At 40.9% G+C, this 24,516-nt stretch overlaps 1 protein-coding gene across 1 annotated transcript in view; it reads right to left on the minus strand.

Moving 5' to 3' along the window:
- Positions 1–24,516, minus strand: part of TSPAN18 (tetraspanin 18) — a 99,942-nt gene that overhangs the window by 64,730 nt on the left and 10,696 nt on the right. The window contains exon 2 of the mRNA XM_072422160.1: positions 6,650–6,759. The gene's annotated coding sequence lies outside the window, so the exon portion shown is untranslated. The remainder of the gene's footprint in view (positions 1–6,649; positions 6,760–24,516) is intronic.

Here is a 24,516-nt window from a genome sequence, read left to right on the forward strand (position 1 = left end):
ATGGTTTAACACTCACACTTTTGTACATCAGGCAACATGGGAGTCTATATCTATGTTACATTGCAATGGAGGAGTTCTCCCACTCCTCTTCATAAGAGATAGTTCTGTAGTCCCCAATAGATAAGTGTGAACAATGAGATTGGTGAACAGTTCAACAACAAATTATTCCAAATCCGAACCTAACCCAAGCTTGCTGCCCATTGTACACAATAATGGGTACACAGGGTATGGCGCTGGGGTTACAAAGCCATATTATTCCAAATCCGAACCTAACCCAAGCTTGCTGCCCATTGTACACAATAATGGGTACACAGGGTATGGCGCTGGGGTTACAAAGCCATATATATATTGGTCACAAGCTGGTAACTAGTGTAAGCCCAATGTTAAGGGAAACAGCAAGTAGAGTTCCTCAGGGGCAGGGCAATTTTAAGGGTGTGGTGAGTTTGTACACAACAGGCATGTAAAATGTAAAAAGAGCTAACCTATGTTAGCTGGATAAATAGGTTTGTTTGGCCCTAATAGAACTGACCAAGGCTCAAAATAGGGGGAGCTTATTGTTCAGGCTTTACATCCATTTTAAATGCACTGTAGCTTTAAGTAAAAATCGCAACAAACTCCACTGGCACAAAAACCGTAAACTGCTGGAGTGCTGGCTTAGTTCTGCAAAGTTAAGCTCTTCAACACAATAGATCCTGATTTCAATAAAAGACTGATACAATGAATCATTTCACGCATCCCCAAATTGCTGTCATTACTTTCCCAAGCTGCTCCAAAAACTATCTTCCCCCCATGAATTATCGCAAAGAAACACATAGCTCTCTGGATGCCAAAACACTTAAGTACAGCAAAATTAGGGTTTATTGTCTGCGACAGCTGAGGTGGAGATGCACCGGACATCAGATTTTGGAAAGACGTGCTAAACTTTTAGTGGATCTGGACTTCTGAATTGAGGAGGGAACACTGGAAACAAGAACATGGGCATCATATACATGGGCAATGGCAGCCATTGTAAAGCCTGGACCCTAGATGGTGGATATGAAAAGAAGCATTCAATGACCATGGAGCTTCATTCAAAGGGTCACCAACTAAGAAGAGGCACATAATACACTAAAATCTCATATCTACGTAACATGTTGCGCTCACCTCAAAAGTCAACCGCATCAATCGACAGCTTTCATTAAAATAAAATTGGCCAAGCTTAAAAGAATAAAAAACATTACATTAAATGAAATTTTATTGTCTAAATCGCTCTTAAATGATACTTGAATAAAATATTTTGACTGAAGGATGATCAGGATCTCCCCATCAATCAAGCACAGGAGGATGATTGATGGATGCATAACTTTGAATTGCATAAAGCAGTACAAAGCTAGGTATGGTACCATTCCAAAAATATTTTCAGAAATATAAGCTGATCCCCCGAGCCATATCCAGTGGTGCCATGGTCAAGGTAAATGATCAATATCTGGTAGATATTGATTGCATGATTGATCATGCAGACACAATAATACCTGGTGTTCCTGCAACGAAGCTCCTTGTTCGGGCACTTTCTGGTGTAGGGTAGCAACACTTCCAACTGTGCTCCAGATTTTCCACCTTGTCACATGCACTCCCAATGGACACTACAAGAAACTGTAGTCTCCATTGGTATTGTCAATGCAAATTGCTCTGCCATGGTCCACAGTTGTCATTCCCAGGAAACCTGCCCTAAGAAATGGTATGAAGAGAATGTATACAGGAAGTGGCACCCACTAAAACTTTAGATGTGGGGTGTGTGGCGGTTGGGGGTAGGGTATAGATTGACATGTCTGTTCTTCAGCTTCCTGTCTTCTAAGTTTCCTGTTTCCTCTCTCTGGAGTGCTTCCTCCAACAGGGACCAGTTCCCATTGCGAATTTACCAAAGGAAGAAAGCAGTCCAAAGAGGGGCCCCATGTTTTGTTTTAAACCATCTTTCCCAGTTTAATTCCAATTGGACCATCAATGCTGTAGATGGCATACTCTAAAATTTAGCTTATGTTCATGAACAACTTGACCCTGGTCATTCCTAAATTTTAGACACCCACAGCAATAGTATGATTAACAGAGACCCCCCACCACAACCACATTCATCACTACTACTACTACTACTACCCTCCATCTACCTTAATTCCAGTAATTAGATTTGGAAAATCCTTAAAGGCTCTGTGGTGTCAAACTGCATGGCTGGCACCCCTCATAAGTGCACTAAAGGAGTGCCAAAGTGCACTGTAGGTTACTAGATTTGCATGGAGCTGTGGTGCAAATCTTTAAACACTCCTATTTGGTGCAACTGCAGGCAAAGAAAAAAAAAAAAAAGGTTTCAAAGCATCTCCCCATTCCCAACCACTTTTGTTGGGATTGCAGTTGAGCCCGTAGCACAACGGACTGAAACGGTGCTGAATGTACGCTACCCGTATAGTACTCCATCCCCTCAAATAAAATGATTTTTATTCACATCACATGACACTAAACAGACAAATGTTTTCACTCCCTGCCTGGCTGGCTACTGGATAATCCCATTTATATTAAGGCAGTTTACAACACCTTTGACCTTTTGCTGCATGTTACCATCACATCAGACTTTAAACAAACCAGCATTACACTTAATAAATAAGCTAAGATCTACAGTCAGGGCTGATCATTTATAATACCCAGAGTGACACATGTTATTTTAGGCAAGGAAAATCCTGTTAGGAAAAAAAACACTCAGAGTAATACGTATTCCATAAATCACACAGATACAAGTCAGTGAAATAAATAGGAAACAAAGTAAAACTTTTCCATTGGGAATTTACCATAGGAAGAAAGCAGTCTAGGTAGGGGCCCCAAGTTTTGTTTTAAACCATCTCTCCCAATTTAATTCCAATTGGACCATCCATGAATCCTTTGCAATATAGGGCAAAAAATTGACATTTGACAAGCATTCTCAGATGATAAATCAATCACTGCCATATAAAACACAAGGACCTGAAGATTCACCTGCAGAAAATGTTTGTGGTTTATAAATAAAAAGCACAATTTTGTTCAAAAAGCTAATGCAAATATTTTTTTGCAGGTTGGAATGAGTTTAGGCATACTTGCCATCTCTATGGACTGATATATATATATATATATATATATATATATAAAATATAGACACACACACACAAGTTAGTAGTAGCAATATCTTGGTTTGCAAAGATATTTAGGGGTATTGTATTTGTGGGTAGGTTTGCAACATCTTTGCACTTATTCCATGCAATATCCTCGTCTCATAGAAGTGGTAGGGGCCTGGATTTGCTGGTATACTTGGCATGAGCATGCACGGCGGTCAACAGCCAGAAAAACAACCTAGGAGCAAATGGCTATTTGTTAAAAGCAACCTGGTGAACTAAAGCTATGAATGGGTACAAAAATAATGACCTTTGATCCATGAATTATGTCCCCAGGATGCATTGTTTTTATAAATACAATGTGAGAAATGTTATTATCATAAATGAAAAAAATACAATTTTTGCATAAAAAGCTTAAACAATCGAAAAGCAATAGCGGGGAATTAAAAGCTTGCTAATAATGATATAATATTCAAGGTCAACAAGTATCTACTAGGCAAATTTACCGAAAGAGCCTGCTAGCTTTAGAAGAGGTGATCCATCCACAGACTCAGAAATATCTGCGGTAATTATTTGCTTGAGAGGCGAGATTCATACAAAATGTTATAAATATTCACAAGCTCCAGTTTTCTCTAATTAAAGCAGCTTTGATGCTTTGGTGAATTGTGAAATTGTAATAAGTGGCATTCCCCAACGGCTTTAAACTGTCATTTTTATCAGTTTACCGAGGGTAAGTATGCAAGGAAAAAGAATAAATGGGAACACAAAACATTTCAGATGGTTTATGCCTATGAGCATCACTTGTTTGATTAGAGAACTTACAGATCCTTACCTGTGTGTTAAAACTCGGTGAATTAAGCTTACTGTCTTAGCTCAGCAAGTCTCACCCTTTTTAACATGGGGGAGCCCTTGAAAAAACTTTGAGGTCTTAGAGAACCCCTTCTGTAATTATTATATCCACAGCTCACAGTACACTAGATGGTGGTCGATGAGAAGAATGCCTCTCACATTGCTGGCCATCGGGAAGAATTTCACCTTACAGATAGCCAAAAAGATCATTGGTGTCACTTAAACATTTGGAGAATCCCTGGTTGAGAAACGCTGATCCAATCTGTGCCCAAAATTTGCCAAAAAGATCATTGGTGTATTTTAACTGACCTCAAAAGGTACAAATGTTCAATTGCTCAAAAAACCTACCTCTGGAGGAACCCTGGTTGAGAAACACACTCTTAGCAAGATTAGGGTACAACGCTGTTGAACGTTGTCTACCAAAAGACATTGCTGAATGTCACCAATAGCTTCAATGGTGCTGCTTGGAGACTCATTTCCCATTTATGGAAATAGAAACCATCTCCTTGGTTGGAAAACAGATGTACAAATTGTGGAATCTTAATGGAAAAAGGATCATCAGGGTTGGGATAATGAGGTGAACCTGTTGGCTAAGGGACATCATACGGTTTGTGGAGGTCAGTTTGGAGCAAGGCGCATGGGACTAAAGCAGTGGTCATAGATGGCAATGGTGTTTGGGAAACAAAGAAGGCTACGAGTGGCTTTCTACAATGGATGCGGTTGTAACTCCTGCTACAAAAGCTCATCATCTATGTTCCAGTTCAGCAGCTGTTTCAGAACAGGCTACAAAGGCTTATAGGCTACCTGTGAATGTTCTCTTCTCACTTACTTGGGTCATGGTACAGCTAGTAGTAGTTAGTCTAATGCAGCTGGACCTGTTCTGTATTTTCATTGCGACTTTATTCCTACTAGGAATGAAGAAACTACTTGGATGAGTATTAAAAAACAGTCCTTCAACACCACAGAATCAATCCAGCTAAATGTTATTACTGCCAGGCGTTTCTAGGCTATATGTACAAATAGAATTATAGGGCTCTAAATCACTTCCATACACCGAAATAACTTAACCAATGCAGGAAAACTAAATATATTGTAGTCCATTTGTCTAATATTAGTATAGAACATTTTCGGACAGTGCATAAGACACCCATCTTAATAGAAATTCAGCGTCTCCATAACTTCCCGTGAGCTGAACTGATTACAAAGAATTGTTATCTTTCTTCAATAATCTACTAATCTCTCCATTATTACCCATGTAATTGAGATTACTAATTTACCATGGAACTGTACAGACATATTAGTAGTCCAGCTTGGGTGGCAGTCATAGCTCTCTTCAGACATACAATACAGAGAGTAAAAAATTGCCCACAGAGATGTGAAGGCCCTCTCCGACCATTTAAGGAAACCATCTGGGTAGATGCTCCTAGGTGCATTGCAAACTGCTTCAACATGCCCAGGAGCAGGGGTGTAGTTGTAAAAAACGGAAGAGGGGGCATGGTACTATCCATGATGTGCTCGCCCCACTACACCCCTGCCTTTGTGTCACTCAAAGGGGAAGAAACTTCCCCCAGAGAGACATTATGATTCCAGAACCCACCCACTCTCCCATCAGAGGTCTGAGTCTGCAATGGGAGAGTGGGCAGGTTGTGATCAGAGAGACAACCTGCCCATTGCCCTAAGCCTGCAATTCCATACTGTAGACATGGTCCACGGCTCTGGCCGGTGTGCTCCTAGGCGCCGGAAAAAGGGCCCCGTGGGGGCGAGCACACCGGCCAGAGCCGCAGAGCACCAAAGAATACTTTGCAAAATAAGAGTGAGCATGCATGCCCATTCCCTAAAAAAAGGAGGGCATGGCAATCCCAATAGTGCCCGATCCACTACACCCCTGCCCAGGAACAACAAACTACACCACAATATAATGCATTTGCAGATGTTTACCTTTCGGTTGCTGTTTCAGTGCAACACCTCCAGGAAAAGCAACTGCATGGCCAGAAACAACTTTTTGCCTGCCGTAGAATTACTATGAAATGGCCTTATAGGTGGTAATTCCAGATTACCAAATAAAAATGAATACAACAACTACACTAAGGATGGGTAAGGTACAATATGGGGCATTTCTGGTTATGGGTTTGGATGCATTTTAATCCCCAGTGACCTTCTTCTGTTTATAGATTGTTATCTATAAGCAATCTTTTCTCTTTGCTTCTCCAATGACTAATGACTTCCTCACTCATAACCTCCTCACACGCACGGCTCCAAGACTTTTCTAGAGCTGCCCCGACTTTCTGGAAATGGTGTTTCTTGTCCTATTCGGCTTGCGCCTACTTTCTGCTCCTTTACAAGAGCCCTTCAAACCCATCTATTCATGCTGACCTACCCGTCTTCTTGTCCTTGACCCTCACTACTTCCCACCACTGCATATCCCCCTTCCTATTGTGTGATACTTCCCCCACCTCCTAGATTGTAAGCTCTTCGGGCCAGGGTCCTCTCCTCCTCCTGTGTCACTGTCTGTATCTGTCTGTCATTTGCAACCCCTATTTATAGTACAGCTCTGCGTAATAGGTTGGCGCTATACAAATACTGTTTAATAGTAAAAATCATCGTCCCTCATTATCCCTTTTTAATGTACAGCACTGTATATTATGTTGGTGCTATATAAATCCTGTTTAATAATAATAAATTGTACTTACAGTTCCAAGAGTCACCTTAGCCTGTCCAATGGTATTATCCAACTCTCCCAAGTCAAGCAGTAGAGAAGAATAGGGTTACAGGTACATTCTTGAAGTCTTTAATGTTCTTCCTAGAGGTAAAAAACAAATATATATATAAACCCCCTGTGCATTTGCAATGGAACCAATTAAAAAAAGACAATTGCCGTACAATAAGAATTTTTAAATTAAGCCAACAGAGGACCAGCGTGCGATTCATGCATATGCATCAGCTTCATTTGCATGTAGGCCTCATTAAACGGCTTTAATTGGCGCCATCTTATCCCAAGGACATGGCGTTCGGCGGAGTTTTAGAGATAGGGACAGGCCAGGGGCACCGCGCCTGCTTTGTATTGCAACGCGTACACAAGAACACAGGCATAATTGATATTGAAATTCAATGAATCGGTTAATTGCGGAGAGCTTCGTTTACCTTGGAACATCCTGTTATTTTTCTTTCTACATTCATTAATGGTCGAAATGGGCCTAAATTTACACAATGTTCACTGTGATGTATCTCTCATTCATCTATCTGCTGGGCACAGAGGGCGAAAAAATAAGCTAATTGCCAGTTGGATTGTTGGCCAAGTTAATTAAATTAACAGAGAAGAGCGCTTTTAAAGGAAACCAAGCATCACATATATGTTTTAATGTCCGGTGCAGCATGCCAAGTAATGAATATGTGTAACAAACCCATGTATTCATCTCTGATCGCTATAAACCCCTGGCAATGCCGGCACCGACTTTAGCACCATCTTTGTTCAAGCTTCATCCAGGGCCACCCTTTCAACTTGCTCAAGTCGTAACTCATTTCTTTGATGTTTGGACACCCATTATTACACATCCACACGGCTTAAGTCCAAATAATGAAGAAGCCAAACTAGGCGAAATGCGTTGGGTGAAAGACTGAGACGGTTGTGAATACCTTGTTTAATGTAAAGTATTGACATCCTAATCCCATAACAATACAATGGGTCTTGGATGTATCTATTGGCTGTATGTAATTATGTATGAATAATTCCCATGAATACATAATTATAATAATTCTTTAGCCAATAAACCCCTTCTTTTCTTTTTCAAAACAATTTTGGAAAATCAAATACAGGTTCCCCTTGAACGTGCAGTTGCTGGATCTCAAGTTCACAGAATTAATTCTCTTTAAGACCAGGGTGGAGGCTTCAGGGAAGAATGACAGCCGACTTTGGCATTGATGAAAAAAAGAATACAACTGCCATATGGGAGATGTATGTGGCTACTTTAACCAGAAATTTTGAAAATTATGAGATTTTTACTATATGTACGCATATACTTTTGCTAAATAAATAATGTAGAGGAAGAAATGGTGGGATGAAACTAAAGGGTATTTGGCATCATGCAACACAATTTTGGAATAGCCCAAGTAGGGCCAAAAATATGTGTTGCTGCTGAATTGCAGCTCTTAATTTTGGATGCAAGCCCCAAGTGTCATGGAAGGAATGGGTGGGCCATGCACTCCTCCCTTTTTCAGGCCAGAATTTGAGAATAGCCCTGGAGCACCTGGCCAATGAGCCAGGAGGATGTTGTAGCCTGGGGCCAGGTGGCTCAGGTAAAAGGGCTGTATAGCCCGTGTGCTGGGAGAGCCCAGGAGGTCCATGGGACACACAGAGCAAGCCAGGAGGCTAAAATTTGTAATTTTTTTGTTGTCATGCTGTGAATGACTTTGATCTCCTGTGAGGCCAAACCCCTGTATTTTACTTTGTGTAAGTTTTTTGTGAATAAAAGAGGGCTGAGCGCACTGTAATAGAACTGGAGCCTGAATTACCTCTCTGCAGGGAGAGAGTTTGAAGCATGTGCATGAAAAGGTTCCAAGAGCACTATGGGTTAGCTAGAGAAGAAACAGCGGAGAGATCTTTCGTTCATGTTGTCTTCTAGTTATACTTCGGATTAAACCAAACATAAGCCATCAATTTTGTAAGTAAATATCACCTTGAGCTATTGATCTGCGTAAGCAAAAAGCTTTCAACATTACACAGACATAAGAAAAGTAGCTTAGATTTCCCCTGATGGCTGGATAGAAGGTTATATAATATGAAAATGCAACATTTTGTGTGTATTGATTGTGTGGCGCAGATGGAATGCCATCTATGCACCAAAAATTGTGGCCAGTTAATCCAGATGGTGGGATAGCCAGAGGAAGAGTCCTGACCCTTTATGATCCTCTCCTATAAAAGGAACCTAGCAATAATAAAGTAGAGGTTCACTTTAAATCAGCAGAATTTAGAAAGAGGTTTCCACTATGTAATGGCAGCAGTTTAGATGAAAAGCAGGCCAGACAGCTCCTAATAATGAGGTAATGCGGTCACTGACTCATATTACAGAAAAGTATGTAACTGTTTAGTAACTGTAATGCGTTCATTGCTCAGAGTAGCCAATTAGATTGCAGCTATCGGTTTTCGGCTGCAGAACAAATCATAAAGATATAAAACCGATTGGTCATAATGATGCTGGCATCAGAATTCCTTCACCTAGGTTGAACATAAACAAGGGCGGGGAGAGAAGCCCAGACAGACACACCGGCCCCAAGATCACTGACACAATAGGGCCAATTTACAATGCTTTAATCCAAGGATAAGAATGTTTATTTTAAAAGTGCAAAATAAAAAATGACTTAAAATGCAGTATGTCACTATCATTAGGATGGGAACTTTCATTTTTGGAATCCCATCCTCACCACTGTAATATGGTTTTATTACTTATGCATTCTGGCAGTGGATCGGTTATTACTGCTTTCTGTCAAAGGGAAACGATACTTTGTTCTACAGTGAATTGAAGATCCAGATGGATTGTCCCCGAGTGAGCACCTAGGCAACAAGTGCATCAACCCCTGCCCAGTTGGGCACCAGGATCATAGATGGTCATGCAGTTTGGGCTTTAAAGTCTATTTAATTATGAGCCTTTTTATTTTCTTTATAGTCAGGCTGCAATAAAAGTCAAGAAAAAGACATTTTTTACTAAGTGTTTGTGATTAGAACTGTGGCAGCACACCGGAGAGCCGGATCTCTTGCTGAGAGTAGCGGTCCGGCTCTCCAATGTCCGATGTTTCTTGCGCAATATATTGGATTTTGGTTACATTTAGGTCTCCTCTCCATTCCTAAATCTCATACTATTGATAGGTGTAAAATATATCTGAAAGAGAATTGAATTAGATTTATCTTTCCCATCCTGGGTGCCTAGGTGAGACCATCGTCCTTCTTGGTGAATACAGAGAATCTTGCAATGGACTGGATTATCTTCTTGTACGTCACCTCTGAATTTACCAAGAATGTTCTCAGTTGGAGATATCATGCCCAGCGATGTTAGAAGACGGGGTAATGCATGTAGAATTCTAACTCTTTATATTTTATTTTAGGTGTATTTTTAAACTTGGGAGTTGACGAGGGGGCTCAGACTAAGTCGATCTTCTATTTTAACAGAAAATCTGCTATATTTTACCAATATCCCTTTCATCCCTTCATGCCCTGGTTTTTAGAGTTTTTTTTTTCTATGCAGAGACCTGGAACTCGGCTGATTCCTTCCACTGTGATAGAGAAATCTTTTTGCTTATTTAACCCTTTAAACAATCTCATTCTGCACAACCAAATTTGGTAATACATTATAAAGTGCACTCTATAGAAAATCAGTAAAGAGTGAACTTGTATAATATTCAAAAAAGGTCAGATTAACAATATTCATCACAAGTAATTGCCCAGGAAATGTTCAATTTTACCACTGAAACCCCTACAAAATATTTCAACATCCATTGCTGGATCTTCCATCTCCAACAATCCGGTACTTAATGGGCCTGGTTTATTAAAGCTCTCCAAGACTGGGTAAGTTAGACTATCATGGAAGAACCACAAGCATGCAAGAAGTTATTCCAAACCACTTACATTCCATGGTTGAGCCCACAACAGAACCTATGTGTAAGTGACCCATTGCCCATACCAAGGACTGTGGGGTGATGGCAAACCCTATGCAACTGCTAATTTATATTAACATTTATAATCTAAAACAAGATAATTAAAAAGCCATCAGCATTGGTAATGTACAATTTATCTATTGGAAATACTGTGTGACAGCATTTGAGGGAGAGTGCTGTGCTTGGAATAATCAATGAGAAATGGGGGAACCAGTCAGTACAATGTAATCTTCGATAGACACTTTTAAAGAACATCTGTTTCTTTAGAAAACAATCAAATCCTACAAAAGCCTGCAGCTGTAATTTTTGTGTTAGCTGGCAATTTTCACTGGCTCTTGGGATTTGTCCAAACCTTCTCAAACATACAGAATTATTTTTCTCCTATTGGTTAGAAAATGAAAAAGTTACTAAAAAACTGTGTCCTGTACATGGATTTCTTTTTTTTTAGGTTTACATTGTCAGTTAGATTGAAAAAGACATAAGAAAATCAAGTTCAACCACTAGGGAACATAAACATATCCCAGATATAAAACCCTATGGACATAGTTGACCCAGGGGAAGGCAAAAAAAAACCCTGGTACAATTTGCTCCAACAGGAGAAAAAATTCTTTCCTGATCCCATGAGGCAATTGGATGTTCCCTGGATCGACAGTCTCTTTTATCTTTATTTTAAAACTTTAATACCCAGTTAGATAAACACCAGCTTTTTGCTTTTTTTAAAAGCAATCTATAGTAGTTGCTGAAACTACTTCCTGAGGGAGCCGATTCCACATTTTCACAGACCTTACAGTGAAGAATTCCTTCCTTACCTGGAGCTTAAACTTCTTTTCCTCCAGATGCAAAGAGCGCCCCCTTGTTCTTTGTAATGATCTCAAAGTGAATAATTGGGAAGAGAGTTCTCTATATGGACCATTTATATATTTATACAGAGTGATCATATCCCCCTTATACGTCTCTTCTCATGGGAGATAAGATTCAGTTCAGCTAATCTCTCCTCATAGCTGAGCTCCTCCATTCCTTTTATTAATTTAGTTGCCCTTCTCTGCACTCTCTCCAATTCCACAATGTCCTTTATGTGAACTGGTGCCCCGAACTGGACTGCATATTCCAGATGTGGTCTGACCAATGCTTTGTACAGGGGAAGGATAATGTCCAATAATTTGTCTTTGACTACAAGAATATGTGGTGATGCAGCAAGCATGAGCAGGTAAGGCTTTCTCTCCGTTAGGTTAGACCTTTGCTACATTTTTTGCAAGTCCAGATCTGATTAATTATGAGCAATGCAAGAAGTGTGTTTAATAGTGCTGGGTGTCAGAGACAAGGGAGACATCACTAGATACAGGGTAAAAATTGCAGCTAGCGTCACTTTTTTTTTATTGCAATATGTCATGGTTATTTTTTTATTTATTGATAACCTGTGGTTGGGCTGTGAGCAATCATGAACAAAGCATAGGTGGAATCTGGACACCAGGAGTGCCAACAGTTCAATAAGAAGCAAGCGGTATCGCCAGGCTGCGAATCATCAATCAAGTAGAAAGGCTTCTGCAGTCAGCAGACATGAACACGCTCTGGTGCTTCGGCAAGGAGTGCTGAAATAAGGAATACAGAACAATTTTTAACAAAAACATAAAGCATGCAGAGCAATTGATGGTCCAATCTGTCAATCTTCTTTGGTGATCGGAGCGTATAAAATATCTGACCGCCAACAAATGCCTAGGTGGGCCATGGTGAAGGATTCGGACGACAGAAAGGCAAGGAGAAGAGATGAATTTTATTCATGATTACAGATCCCAATTCAATCCCAAGTTCATTACTGCAGCAAACTCATCTCTCCATCCTCCGGCTCCACTTTGATGTTTGTGTAGCATTCCACGAGGAGGGTGGAGGCATCCTGTAGTGCCCAAACTAAGCTCCAGGGAGTCTCCGCTGACATAAAAGACAACAGAGCTGTCCATCACAAAGGGCCGGCACTGCAGTAAACAGGATGAACGTTCTTAGATGTGAAAGACAGACGTGTGCCCGCTGGTGTCTGAACCTAACCCTCCAGGTGTGCCAGCCAATTTATCGCTGCCACCTGCGCCACTTGGCACCACTCAGTAACTCTGTTTCCAATTTGTAACTTTGGCTCGGTGCAGCATTTCATTATTGAGCGCTGGCTTCAGAACTTTTTGATTATTTAGGGGTTTAATAGGTAACTATTTAGATGCCAAATAAATTAAATATGAACAATTTGAAATCACCTGTGAAATCCTAAAGCTATAATCAGGGTCTCCAGAAGAATGCTTTACTGTTGACTTTGAAAATGATGAAAAAGAGAATCAAGCAAACTTATGCTTGTTGTGCATCATGCAACAGGGTTAGAATGGGCCAGGCAGCTGTTCTATGACCACCAGTACAGCACAAAAAACTGATGTTGAGGGCATATCATTGGGATACACAGATTGTATGTCCCAGTGAAAATAGATTTTTGTGCCACATAGGGGGTCACAGGACAGCCCCTAGTCCTCTGGTGAGGGTCACTGTGTCAGGAGAGATATTCTTGTGGGCTCTCCTTCCTACTTCCGCTGCAGTGCCCAAGGTCCCTAGTCCAAACCTGCTACACAATATATACCTTTTTGATGTTTTTCACATCATTCTTTAGAAGGTATTTAGAAAACCGACTCAGTGTTTGAAGCAAACGTTAACCAATAAAGATGTCTCCTACATTCCCTTAGCAGTTTATGCCCCACATGGAGTGGCAAACTGACTCAACCCTCTGCATAAGCTTCACTCCAATGTTCACTGAGGAAATGGATCAAGGCAAGGAAAACAAACCAAACACTGGCACATAAACGATTGAGATCCCCCCGATATTGATTAAGATCAAATTCAAGCTCCTGTGCTTTGCCTTCAAATCCCTCCACAGCCCTTGTCCCACTTACCTTTCTGACCTGATAGAACAATACTCCCCTAGCCGCTCTCTCCTCTCCTCCAATGACCTTCTAATGACTTCCTCACTAATAACCTCATCACACGCAAGGCTCCAAGACTTTTCTAGAACTGCCCCAACTCTCTGGAATGGTCTTCCTCGTCCTATTCGGCTTGCTCCTACTTTCTTCCCATTGAAAAGATGGGTTTTGAGGGCTTTTTTAAAAGTTTTCTACCATCTTCTTCTATCTCCTAAACCCTTACTACTCACCCACCAATCCATATCCCCCCTCCTATTGTGTGTTACTTCCCCCCACCTCCTAGATTGTAAGCTCTTTGGGGCAGGGTTCTCTCCTCCTCCCGTGTCACTGTCTGTATCTGTCTGTCATTTGCAACCCCTATTCAATGAACAGCGCTGCGTAATAGGTTGGCCCTATATAAATCCTGTTTAATAGTAAAAATAATCGTCCCTAATTGTCCCTTTTTATTGTACAGTGCTGTATAATATGTTGGTGCTATATAAATACTGTTTATTAATTTTTTTATCGATTTTCTACCTGGTATAATCAAAATGCACCCACTGACCAGCCCAATCAAGTGCTGCTCCATTCCGCTCCTTCCTTTTCTGAAGGTTAATGGGGAAGAGGAAGATCCCCTAAAAAAACCACCAGTGGGAGAACTCTTTACTAAAACAATGTAAATAACGGTGAACTCCCCTATTGGCTTATGGTTTTTTAGGAATACTTCCCTCAGAATTACATTAACCTTTCATAAATGAAGACAGAGAGGAGTGGCATTTAATCCGATAAAGAACCGGAGTTCCCAAACCATGTTCATCATGGAATGTGCCTATTCATGACAACACAGATAAAGATGGAAACAAAGCAAAAAGAGATTGGCTTGCAGTGCAGCAATTGTCAAATCCGACAGGAAATTAGGATCACAAGATTTCTGCAAGCTATATGGAATAGTATTTTTTTTACATAGGAAAACTCATCAAATCCATTATGCCGCCTGCACAAAGCAACTTCAGCTACCTTTAAATGCAATATTAATGAAACAATGAAGGGTAGGTACTTTATGCAGCAGGGAGGTTGGCATTTTTATCCAATAATTATACAAGGAAAAGTTTTAAAGTTACAATTGCTCCAACGTGGTCATGGTCTGTGCATGGTCAGCAATAGATTTGATTGAACCGAGGATTCTGCTGGAATTCTAATAAAAAGAAACAATTGAAACAAGCAAAAGATCCGCCATGACGTTTTCTTTTAAAAAAGCCGGGCTCACATTACCGCAGTCCACTGCATCCTGTTTGTGTCTTTCAGTCCCTGGTGTAGAAGAGGCCGGCAAGTCCCAGAGCCGATATAGAATTTCTGGAGTGAGGTTAGAGGGCCACCGCACAGAAGATTTGGGAGGAGAGACTCAGAAACCAAAAACATCTCTGCAGGCGTTTATAAAAAAACTCTCATTTTGGTTGATCTGTTGAGCCTTTAAAGATTTTTTTATTCTATTGCAAACTGTTGATAAACTTAAGTTGATGGAGCATTAGAGATTAATTTTGCACTTTAGGTGTATGTATGCTAGTAATGTGTCAGTGTACTACTTCAATGTATGTTCATATAACACCGAGATCACAATGCTCCCTGTTACAATGCGGATTTCCCTTTTAGACATGGAGCCACCTTTGTTCAAGCATCATCCAGGGTCACCGCCTATATCCTACAATGATGCCAGTTTAAAGATAACACAATATTGGTCATCTCAGTGCCATCATTGTTCACATGTGTTGGCACAGATTAGCCCAGTGTTTTACAACCAGGTTTGCTCTAAAGTTTGCTGGGGGTTCCTAAGCAATTTGAGACTCTTAGGTCAATTACCACTGACCCCAATGATCTTTTTGGCTGTCTGTAAGGGTGACATTCTTCCCACTGACCACCACACACCACTCTGATCTGTAGATATAATAAATATTGAAGGGGTTCGTTGAGACCTGAAAGGTATTTCAAGGGATCCCCTACATTAAAAAGGTTGTATTGGCCCCTCCTGCAGCCTCTTACCTTGCTGAAAAATTGCAATGTTGCAATCAGATCACTGGGGGAAGAAGACGCTTAACTCCTGCCTGGCATTACTGCACCCTTTGGAAAGAGTTTTATTATAACTGTCCCAAAAATACCTTTTTATGCTTTCAGAGCCGCCATTTATTTAAAGCAGTCCTCCCAGTTTATGTTTGGCTCTACAGAACAAGTAGCCCCTATTCTGCAAAGAATTCACTAGTTTATTGACTAACAACAAGATAGGGCTGACACCAAGTCTTGCTATCTAAAACGTATCCTACAATCAGACATTTAGATCTGTGTAATTCTGGCAGATCTGGAAATGTTTATGTATTGAAGAATTGTACTGCAAATGCTTTTTTTTTTCCCCCTCGCCCTGACAAATGTTTTAAACTTCTAGTTTGTACTCCCCGTGTCTTTACACATGTCTCCCATTAGATATATACAGAACAATTTACATTGGATAAAAAGAAGCGGTTCAATGAAATGTTTCACGCTTTCCACTGGGACCGACGATTGCCATAAAAGTTGAGCGTCCTCACGTTTCAGCTGTCAAGAGAACCCAGAGATCTGAAATTCCTATCACACTGTAACATATTTGGCGTGAAATTCCAAAATAATCCTAATGCCTGTTAATCCGGGGTGCAGGGGGCATTGCTTGTAGTTTCCTGTCGTCCTGGCAATTGATAAGAATTGCTGGCTTTTATATCTCCCTGGAATGCCTGACAAATCCCTTCTTTAAACATTAAAAGGGCCCCCTGGTGCCTCCAAAGACAGTTCACGGTTATTAAATGTGTGCAATGCTTTTCAATGTCAAAGTCAACTTTTTCTACAAGCCAATCGAATGTCTATCTTACTGTGCAAGAAATAACTGATTAAATGGAGACATTAAAAGTAAAAAAAGAAAATACAAATAGTTATAGTAGTCACTGACAATCTGTAAAAGGGTTTTCCTTCTGCCTGGTAAGTCCTTGGTACCATCAACATCTCGGGTATCTGGCGCCTTACTATGAAGAGTGTGACACCATGTTTGTCTATGATTCCTAAAAAGACCCTGTTACTACAATCTTCCTGTATCTGCATTGTTTTCTTTTTTTTTGTGCTTGAGATGTTAAAAAGTGTGTAGACATCTAACAGCCCTGGGTGCTGCCATCTTGGATGTGATGTTAGAAGCCCCAGCACATTTAAGTGACATGGCTGAACGGTGGCTAAGAGGTTGGCACCCTGGCCTTTGCAGCGCTAGGTACCCGGTTCAGCCAGGACACCATCTGCATAGCGTTTGCAGGTTCTCCATGTGGGTTACCTCCGGGTACTCCAGTTTCCTCCCACATTCCAAAAACATGCAATTGGGTTAATTGGCTTTCCCACAAAAATGACCTTGGATCATGCTAATGATATATGATTATGATAGGGACATTGGATTGTGAGCCCCTTTGAGGGACAGCTAGTGACATGACTATGGACTTTGTAAAGCGCCACAGTATATGTCAGCGCTATATAAATACTGTGTAATAATTCTAGGATATCCCCCTTTGGTCCTGTTCCAACTGCTACATTGGTGATAAGGCAGCATTTCTCTACCAGGGTTCCTCTGGAGCTTACTAGGGGTACTTTGAGCAATGTGTGCCACTCAGGTAAAGGTGACATTCTTCCCAATGGCCAGCAATGTAAGGGGAATTCTTCCCACTGACCACCACACTAATGTACTGTGAGTTGTGTATATAGTAACTATAGCAGGGGGTTCCTAAGATCTGAAGGGTAATTCAAGGGTTCTCCCATGGTAAAATGGTCGGGGATAAAGGAGAGGGACAAAGCGGTTAGGGATTGTTCATAAGGACAGTAGGGCTAGGTACACACGTGCAATAATTATTGTTACAAAACAAACAATTATTGACGATCAATGATTATTCACAATTATTTTGAAAGATCATATAGTGCACTATTCTGTACATGCTGTAATGATATGATTGTTCAAATATAATCCACCAGTAATGTAGACACACTAGATACGATCGTTTGAACGATGCGGGAAGTGACATGTACCGGAGAAAGTTTATTGCAGAACCATCCACGATCATTGAATGACCCAAGATAGTGAACAGTCGTTGGCCAATCAGATCCACCGGGATGGTCGTACGTTTCCAGCAGCATTCCTCGTTCATCATCGCCATTGGCCAGTCGTTCACTTTTTTGTTAATGATTATCGGACATCGGTCATTAATCGGCCATTTCCAACGTCAATTATTGCACGTGTGTACGTAGCCCAAGAAAATGGTGTCGTTTCCACTCTTCAAGCACATGTGATCTTCAACCTTGTCCACTCCAGTTGGCAAGCCATTGGGGCAATTGGTTGTTCCTTGTTTTTGAAGAGACAACCATACAATGGAAACTGAAAATTGTGTCCGAGATAGCAAAATCTACCTTGGTGGATGGCGAACATCAAAAACCTTCCCAAGCACCTTCGTTCTATGATAGAACAAGGGGGAAGCTGTTGATAAATGGTTGATCGGTGGGCAACCACTCCTTGGCCGCCTTCCAGCCATCCATGTATCCAATCCCTAATCCCAAATAAACAGTAATCAGACAATCCTAGAAGAAGTGACGGATATGACGTCCGAGAAGGGAGGGGGCTGGGCTTGGAAATGGACAAAGATATATTGCAAGTTACCATGTTTTTGTAATCAGACACACCGAAATGCTTTTCTTGATATATTTAGGAGACCAAAAGGTAATAAAGAAGAAACATCCTTTTCTGAACACTTTTTAACTAAAATTAATCAATTGCATTTACAATTTCTAATTTGGTTTATTGTAAAAAAAATTGATCACAATAGTACGGTATGAAACTTTTGCTATTAGTACATTTTTTGTACAGAGGTCTTAACATCACACCAAAGTAAGGGACTACAGAGGATAAAAACAGGACAGAGGAATTCCAAATGAGGACTATTGGGTGCTATAGCAGAGCTAATCCCTATTTCCCAAGAGATGACGTGTCTAATTCATTGACTGTCAGCTCATATTTGTGTTTGTTCTTCCCAGCAGCATTGCCTTATGGAGTCCAAAGACTTGGCCACAGCTTGCCAGGTCATTTGCTGGGCACAACTTTGTCATCATGGGTGGCCAACCAAGTCGTTAACCTTCTAACTACACAATTTGTGTCATTTTACAGCCCAACATTTGCAATGTGCAGCAGGGATAAACCGTATGTAATAAAGACATCATGTCATTTACTGAAGGGGAGCAACACCAAAACTGCACCAACACACCATGCTCGCTTTGTCATATCAAGCTGAGATATTTAAGAGCCACCAATGGAGACCCTCACAGTGGTCACACTCATAAATTTCACAACTTGATATTGATGATTTAATTGAACATAAAAGTACAAAATAAGTCCCCTGATGAAGCCAGACAAAGCGATGAAAATGTGTCGGGATGGAAGAAAGTGCATTAAGCACAGTGCACTGTAGATTTTTGTGACTGATTTTTTTGCACATGTGACTGAATGGAGAAAAAAAATCTAAGGGTGGTGAAAATTTAATTAACAAAGATTATATTTTGAGATATCAAGAAATAATAATAGAAGAATGAAAGGCCAGTACTTAATAAAATGTATATTTTATCTACTGCAATAGACACGGCCGAATTTGTACTCTTTTTCTCCAATATTTCCAGCTAGTTTGTGTTCAAGGGTCAAATAGAGGAGGGTGGCCATGATAAAAGAATGATGAAGGGTCATTGGTGGGGAAGCATGATGGTTGTGGGCAGAACAGTACTATGTTAAGCATTTTTATTTATAATAATAATATTATGGCAACAATAGCACCATTGCTATTGTTGCCATAATATTATTATTATAAATAAAAATGCTTAACATAGTTAACACCCTAGAAAGAAATTTGGCCCTGACAATAGACAGCTGTTATAGGTACAGTACACCCAATGGGGCACCAGACAGGATATATGGTATGGGTAAAGCATATTGTGTACCCAATCTATAAACTCGGGGCAGTTTATTTTTCCTTGGTAGATTTGTCTCTATTTTTGGTCTGATAAGTGATGCACTGAAAAAGAAGTGAATGCAAAGGAGAGATAATGGGGACTTCAAAGAAAATTAGTAAACAAATTGCACATTTATAACACTGAATCTGGAGAAACTGTACCCGCCATGATGGTCTTTTAATCCTCCAGCAACCTAGATCATCAAAAAGGATGGGACTGGAATAATTCCACCATACCATACGAGGTGTCCCCATATTGCTCCAGGAAGGTGGTCAGCACAGTGTGCATTGCAGCTAATGCAAACAGAAGCACCATGTAGGAAGGCATTACCCCCAGGGTGTATTTTTTGACTTCTAGAAATAATGCCCCTATGCTCACTGATGTGCCAACCCCCTGGGGCATCTCCCAATAGACACACTGCTTTAAATAACTCATCCTGCTACAATGTAATAGCTAATGAGTCTGTTGTCTGTGCAGCACAGCTGCATTCAGGTGTTTGTTGCTGCTTCGGATTCCCAAGAGAGGGATCCTCCAACCTGGCAATCACATTATATCAAAACATAGGCAGTGGAGCAGTCTATTACCTGAGCACCTCATTACCGAGACCTTCCCAAGAGACCTTGGACTCTGATGGTGTTGTTTTCTGATGCCTGGGGATGCTTACTAGAGATGTGCCAATATCCTAACGAAAATACTGCTATGCAATAAAAGTTGCAGTAGAAGTAGCCTAAAGTCTTCAAGGCATCACAGGCTGCAATACTAACCTTCATTTTAAAGTTGTCTCTGCAGTACCTTTTCTTTACCACAAGATGTCTCCAGCATTAGAAGACTGAATGCACATTAATGTCACTGGATCCAATATTAGGTATGTCAATAAAACAGTAAGGATTTTTAGAATTATTTAATTTGCATGTTAATGACTAGGGATCAGGGAAGGCAACAGATAAGCAAAAAAAAAAATATTCAGCTTTAATAAAATCTCAAACAGCTCGGATCTTTTTCAAACTCCATTGTGTAGGTAACCCAGCCAGCATTTCCACAATGAAGCTTGGCCTGTAGTCTGCAGCGGTCACCTAATATGAGTTTCCTGGGCCAAGAAAGGGAGGGGGGAGGGGTGGTGACTGGGGCTGTGCCACATGATGAGCTGAGAAGCAGGCACAAGGTTACAGTCTGGGATCACGCTGTTCATTAACATTCCAAGGACACAGCACTGACAGATGCCCAGAAATGGCAGGAAGAAAAGAAAGTCCACAAATAATTGCACAATCCCGTATTTTTTTTTATATATGAAAATGAAAAAGTTCTTAAAGTTCCTAAATTTCTTAAAAAACACATGTGGATATGATTAGCTCAGAGCAAAACTCCTGGCAGATATGAAAGACAGCAGGCAGCTCTGTATTCATTCATAGAGGTATGTACATAAATTATCATTTTTTGGTAATCCTTGTACAGCATAGCTCAGAGCAGAAAAGGTAGAAGCAGCACATGGCAATAGCTGTGCTACCATGTTCATCCTCCCTACTGCTCCTTCTTTAAGCTAGTCAAATACATTAATAGTAGGGTCCTTTTTGCTGGTTCAATTGTTTGGGGAAATCTGCCTAGGCAGGAACTAAGGTAGGTCCTCCACATGTTAAAGTAGAAATCCACCCACAAAAACAGAGAAAATAAAAGGAAAGCATTAGAAAGAATTAGATTTGTTATCTGTAGAATTCCCTTGCAGTACTCCTTTCTGCCACTAGATGTACTCAGTCTGATAGCAAGTAAACCCATTGTGAACCCAGGTCATTATAGACCCGCCCCAGCCTGTGAATGGACAGTGAAAGGAAAAGCAGCACAGTGATCAGCTTATCTCTCTACCCTTGACACTGGGTCAAATGTATTTATTGATGAATTATTAAAGCTGCACTAATTATAGGCACAGCCAAGCTATAGGCTGGGAAAACGAAAATTGGAAAATTCACGTTTGTTTTTGACACCATCTACCACCTCGAACTTTCTGCAGCTAAAAAGAGAGCTGGAAGTTCCCGGGGCCGCTTATCTAACCTGTCCCATCGACTTGACCCTGACGGTAATCGGCCAGCCGTAGCCAGCAGAAGCTCGTCAGATCAGGTCACCATCAGATCATGTCTATGGCCGGTTTCAGAGGAAAGGTTTCGGCGTTGCGTCAGAACCGACGGGATCATCAGTTGAGATGAAAGACCGCACACGACTGCCAGGGGAACGGTTGGTGGGGGCAGAAGCAGCGCTCCGTGAAACGCGACAGAGAAAGACTTTAACCTGCATTTCCCCTCTGCTGCATTGTGTGTAATGGGGCGAGAAAAAAAAATATCTTTTATTACATGTACTTTCACGCCGCATTAAACGCCCCGCTGGCCGCGTACCTCGCCCCCACCATACAATACACGCCGTGATTAGGCCAATCTGTGTCTCCTGCTCTGTATTGGAAAATAAATGAGACTGGCGAGGAGTGGCTGGGGGAGCCTGGGAATGTGAGAGGTTTAATACTCAGCGCCACTGACTACAAAACGATTGCGCTCTGCGGGGAGGCGATAGAGGACCGCGCCGAGGACAAGCAGGCATTTCACTTACAAGATGCAGGGGAGATGTCTGTATTAGGATATCATGAACCATAGGATTCTGGGATAGGCAAGAGGAATGGTGTCCCCATAATAAAAACAATAAGAACACGGGTTCAGAGGTGCTCTGGCCTTTGCAGTGCTGGGTCCCAGGTTTGAATCTCGGCCAGGACAATATCTGCATGGAGTTTGCAGGTTCTCCCCATGTTTGTCTGGGTTTCCTCCCACATTCCAAAAACATGCATTTAGGTTAATTGGCTTTCCCAAAATTTGCCTTAAACTGTATTAATGACATATGACTATGGTAGGGACATTAGATTGTGAGCCCCTTTGAGGGCCAGCTAGTTACATGACTTTGGACTTTGTACAGCGCTGCATAATATGTTGGCGCTATATAAATACTGTAACTGAATAAGAAGACTAAAGCTGCTTCTTGAAGAAGCAGGTGGGGGGGAGCTTTCCATGAAGAGAAACCGGAGAAAGACATGACTGAGACCTGGGCTGATGGTTGTGAAATGATACAACACACGGCAGTGTTCATAGATGGACAAACTTCAGCCACTGCTGCAACCTTTCACCTTTGTGACTGCTGCAAAGTTACAGTTTGATCACATGGTGGAATCCGCAGGAACACATCAGCAACATATAACTTTATCCAGAAGAAATAAGGCCATTTTTCAGCTAAATTCTGATAAAGTCAAGGTATGCATCTGTGGGGCCACATTTTACAGGAGAAACCCTCGTTAGGGTGAAAACTTTCTGAAAAGCCCAGAAAGCAAAAGGGGCATTGGACACATTGTTTGACACAATCATAACGCAACACGTGGCTGTGTTCACAAATGGACACACATCGGCCCCTGCTGCAACCTGTCACTTATGTGATTGTTTCATTATTGCAGTCTGATCACTCAGAGTCAGGTGGAAACAAACCATCCGTCCGCAGGAACACATCAGCAACATCTACCTTCATTCAGTAGAATTACGGTAAAATTTCTCTTTTAAGCAAGGTTCTGGTAAAAACAGACACAGTCTGTGGGGCCACATATCAGAGAAGGGCTCCTCCTGCTAGAGTTAAAGAGCTTTCTGAATGGCCAAGACCACAAATAGGGACATTGGATACAATCATTGCATAACACATGGCTGTATTCACAGACACACATCAGCCTCTGCGGCAGCTTTTCACCTTTTGATTGCCATAAGGTTACAACATTTTAGTCTGATCACTCAGAAAGAATCAGGTAGAATCAAACCATGTGTCCGCAGGAACACATCAGCAACGCCCAACCTAATTCAGTACAATTACAGTCCCATTTATTTTCCTTCCAGCAGGATTCTGGTAGAATAAAAGACAGGCCCCTGTTGGGCCACATACAGAAGGCCCCTTGTTGGACCTTTCCAAATGGACCAAATAGGAAAAAGGGGGCATTGGACACATTGTTTCTGCTTGACCCTGCAACTTCAGACTTTAACTTCAAATGATGACCTTTACGTAAAATTAGAACCAGGTCAAATTCCCATGCTTATCCTTATTTTAATCAATATTACGCTGTCTAGTAGGTTGTTTGGATCACAGGGCTGGCTGAACGCAATCATGTTTCACGTATATGCCTAACTGTACGTCTACAGGTCAACCAACATTCAAACTTAAGCCAAGGAATCATATTGCAATATAAAACATGTGTTTCTAAAACTCAAAAATTCTGACTCACATTATCAACTAGAAGACTATATATTCTTTTCTGTAGTCTTCCCTCCCCCCTCCCTTTCTGATACTCTGCTTTTCCTCACCGCAGAGACACAATAACAATTACACCAGACACATATCATTCCTGGGATTACATTCATCTTTGGGTCAGCATGGAGGGAGCAACAGGAGCCGAGTACAAGATCTGGGATCGAGGAAAATTGACTAGCAGCCAAAATTATCATCATGCTAAATATCTCTCAGTTATATGTAGTTACTGTGCAGCATGTGATCAGCACAATGTTAGTCATATTTAAATGTACAAAAATATAAAAGTAACCAAGTATACAAAAAATTCGGTATGAATACATTTCTAAAATTACACAAAATAAAGCAATAGTTAAAAAAAAACTGAGCTCCAGTTTGTAAGTAGCCTGATGTCATCAGTTTGCTGCAGAATTTAGAACACATTTCCTCAGTCCCCTCTATTCAAAAAAATTAGATTAATTAATTTTAATTCTAATTAAAATCCTGTTTAAAAGAAAAGGAATTCAATAGTGTAATTCTACTGAATGAAGTTGGATGTTGCTGATGTGTTCCTGCGGGCACATGGCCTGAATCCACCAGATCCTGTTACTTTCTGCAACTTTGTAGCAATCACAAGATTGGAGATTGTAGCAGGGACT

Source organism: Pyxicephalus adspersus, chromosome 9 (genome assembly GCF_032062135.1).
Source record: "Pyxicephalus adspersus chromosome 9, UCB_Pads_2.0, whole genome shotgun sequence".
Taxonomy (NCBI): Eukaryota; Metazoa; Chordata; class Amphibia; order Anura; family Pyxicephalidae; genus Pyxicephalus; species Pyxicephalus adspersus.